The sequence below is a fragment of the Carassius gibelio genome, chromosome A20 (assembly GCF_023724105.1).
Source record: "Carassius gibelio isolate Cgi1373 ecotype wild population from Czech Republic chromosome A20, carGib1.2-hapl.c, whole genome shotgun sequence".
Classification (NCBI taxonomy): Eukaryota; Metazoa; Chordata; class Actinopteri; order Cypriniformes; family Cyprinidae; genus Carassius; species Carassius gibelio.
Genome location: NC_068390.1, coordinates 248056 through 251458, shown reverse-complemented (window position 1 = coordinate 251458; position 3403 = coordinate 248056). Strand labels below are relative to the sequence as shown.

The 3403-nt window shown below is 38.1% G+C and overlaps 4 non-coding genes across 4 annotated transcripts; all 4 read left to right on the top strand.

The window, feature by feature from the left end:
- Positions 1-1305: 1305 nt before the first annotated feature.
- Positions 1306-1387, top strand: trnas-aga (transfer RNA serine (anticodon AGA)). The gene has a single exon. It is a non-coding gene; the product is annotated as a tRNA-Ser (tRNA).
- A 155-nt stretch (positions 1388-1542) lies between these two features.
- On the top strand, positions 1543-1614 carry trnah-gug (transfer RNA histidin (anticodon GUG)). The gene has a single exon. It is a non-coding gene; the product is annotated as a tRNA-His (tRNA).
- Positions 1615-1745: 131 nt separating this feature from the next.
- Positions 1746-1827, top strand: trnas-uga (transfer RNA serine (anticodon UGA)). The gene has a single exon. It is a non-coding gene; the product is annotated as a tRNA-Ser (tRNA).
- Positions 1828-1949: 122 nt separating this feature from the next.
- Positions 1950-2022, top strand: trnak-uuu (transfer RNA lysine (anticodon UUU)). Its single transcript has one exon. It is a non-coding gene; the product is annotated as a tRNA-Lys (tRNA).
- Positions 2023-3403: the final 1381 nt, after the last annotated feature.

Sequence of the window (3403 nt, the reverse complement as noted above, 5' to 3'; positions counted from 1 at the left end):
GTCAACTATCATGAATGTCATTATGATTTACACCTGAGAAGACAAAGCCGAGCTGCATAAAGAGCCGCTCAGTCAGCTGTTGTCACTGAGAGGGAGGTGTTACAAGAAAGAACGTGAGAACAAAATAAATGTATATCATTTTAAGTTTGTAGTTTATTTAGAATATATTTAATTATCCCACAACATAATTTAATATGGGGGAGCAGTTAAACAGTTTATTAGGAACAATCAAAGCTGACTTTCAAACTAATTTTATTTTTGCATTATTACTCCAGTCACACAATCCTCAAGAAATCCTTTTAACAATCTGAATTTCTAAAAAACAACAACAACAAAAAAAACATTTATTGTTATCATTATTATTAATGTTGAAAATAGCAGAGGACATTTTTCAGGTTTTTTAGGGGGTAAATTAAAAGAACACCATTTTTTGTTACATTTGTTACAGTTACATGTATTTGTTACATTTATATTATTTACATCAAGCTTTTGAATGGTATAGTTTTGTATATATTGTTATTGGAACTTCATAATATTTAACTTAATTATACATTTAGTCAAGAATTATAGTTTGGAAAGAGTCTAACTAGTAAAATGTTTAGACGTTATGTGAAAGCTAGTACAAGTATATAAATAAATATAAAGAGACTTACTCATGTTTATGATCTCTGCTGAATAAAGTGCTTCATTCTTTTTTTTCTGAGGAAATCCATTTCTCAAATCTTCAACCACGCCACATCTTTTTGGGGTGAATTATGTGTTATTCCTCTCATCGCGAAGCAAACAGTAAAATAAAAGCACTTGAACAACAGTCTGGCTGCTTTTTCTTCTGTGTGGGCGTATTCAAGCTGCGCTTCAGTTTGAATCTGAATAGAGCGTTCAGCGTGGGGCGTGGTCACATTAGATATAATGAAGGGAGACGTGAAAAAAGGACATCGCCTTGTTTTCATATGGATTACTTTATCACAGAACATTTGTTTTAGGCAGCACTCGTTTAGTTTAAAAGTAGACATGTCAAGCTTTCTATAGATATCTCTCTCATGTCTCTTCGTTGAGTATTCACAGAGTTACAGTTCATTTTAATGACGTGTTTGTAAATGAAGATCAGCGCAGACAAAGGCTGCAGACAGCACATCTTGTTTGTTATCTTTAGAAGTGCACAAAGTTTTGTTGTTATTATGTCTGTATCCAAAAAAAGGAAACCCTTTACTGGGTTACAGTCCGCTTGCTGACTGAGCTGGGATGTTTGCAAGAAGGTCAGGCAGCAGTGTTGCACACAAACTGAGCAGGAGTTGGTCTGTTCTTGTAGTCGTGGCCGAGTGGTTAAGGCGATGGACTAGAAATCCATTGGGGTCTCCCCGCGCAGGTTCGAATCCTGCCGACTACGCTGTTTGCTGAAGGCCGTGAGGAAAAGCGTCCATGAATTTTTCAAGGTCCTCCCACTGATTTGCGACATGTCCAGTCCCTCTTCGATGGACCAACACATCGCTGGTGCTTCTTCTATTCGGGCTCCAGGGGTTAACTCGGGTGAGCCAGTGGCACGCCGTGATCGTATAGTGGTTAGTACTCTGCGTTGTGGCCGCAGCAACCCCGGTTCGAATCCGGGTCACGGCAATACTCTGGCGTAGAGTGTACGGGAAGGTTGCCATTTTTTTACCACCTCATCTTTCTTCTCTATTTTGTTTTTGATGCCTGGCCTGTGCAGGGTGACACCAGACAACTGGGCAGGCAGCCTGCCGCTAGACGTAGTCGTGGCCGAGAGGTTAAGGCGTTGGACTTGAAATCCATTGGGGTCTCCCCGCGCAGGTTCGAACCCTGCCGACTACGGGAGGGTTTTGCAGTATTGCTTTAGCTTTCTGTGATGGTAATTGTGCCTTCTATGGTCCTTTGTCCTAACTGCTTCTAGCTTTCATCCCGTGACACCTGCGTCTCTTCTTTGCTCCACAAGAGCCCGGATAGCTCAGTCGGTAGAGCATCAGACTTTTAATCTGAGGGTCCAGGGTTCAAGTCCCTGTTCGGGCGAAGGTCTTTCTTTGGCCTCACCTTGCTATCACTACGGTCCATCTCTTCTGCTGACTCTGTACTGGAACGGTGTTCCTTCCTGCTCTCGGGGATCAAGGGATCTCCCTTGTGGTTAGTGAAAAACGAACAGTGTTAAAACACTTGAACAAGGCAAACATAAAGAACAATGGTGCCTGGAATTTTTGAGAACTGGAGCTTGTAGCCTAGAATTTTTCTTTGCAATTCATGTGAAAATCATCTTGTTTACTCACTTACAGAAAACAATACATTGATTTACATTTTCTAAGACACTTTTTGTTGGTAAAGGTCATATGAGAGTAGGCGTCAACTATCATGAATGTCATTATGATTTACACCTGAGAAGACAAAGCCCTGCATAATGAGCTGCATAAAGAGCCGCTCAGTCAGCTGTTGTCACTGAGAGGGAGGTGTTACAAGAAAGAACGTGAGAACAAAATAAATGTATATCATTTTAAGTTTGTAGTTTATTTAGAATATATTTAATTATCCCACAACATAATTTAATATGGGGGAGCAGTTAAACAGTTTATTAGGAACAATCAAAGCTGACTTTCAAACTAATTTTATTTTTGCATTATTACTCCAGTCACACAATCCTCAAGAAATCCTTTTAACAATCTGAATTTCTAAAAAACAACAACAACAAAAAAAAACATTTATTGTTATCATTATTATTAATGTTGAAAATAGCAGAGGACATTTTTCAGGTTTTTTAGGGGGTAAATTAAAAGAACACCATTTTTTGTTACATTTGTTACAGTTACATGTATTTGTTACATTTATATTATTTACATCAAGCTTTTGAATGGTATAGTTTTGTATATATTGTTATTGGAACTTCATAATATTTAACTTAATTATACATTTAGTCAAGAATTATAGTTTGGAAAGAGTCTAACTAGTAAAATGTTTAGACGTTATGTGAAAGCTAGTACAAGTATATAAATAAATATAAAGAGACTTACTCATGTTTATGATCTCTGCTGAATAAAGTGCTTCATTCTTTTTTTTCTGAGGAAATCCATTTCTCAAATCCTCAACCACGCCACATCTTTTTGGGGTGGATTATGTGTTATTCCTCTCATCGCGAAGCAAACAGTAAAATAAAAGCACTTGAACAACAGTCTGGCTGCTTTTTCTTCTGTGTGGGCGTATTCAAGCTGCGCTTCAGTTTGAATCTGAATAGAGCGTTCAGCGTGGGGCGTGGTCACATTAGATATAATGAAGGGAGACGTGAAAAAAGGACATCGCCTTGTTTTCATATGGATTACTTTATCACAGAACATTTGTTTTAGGCAGCACTCGTTTAGTTAAAAAGTAGACATGTCAAGCTTTCTATAGATATCTCTCTCATGTCTCT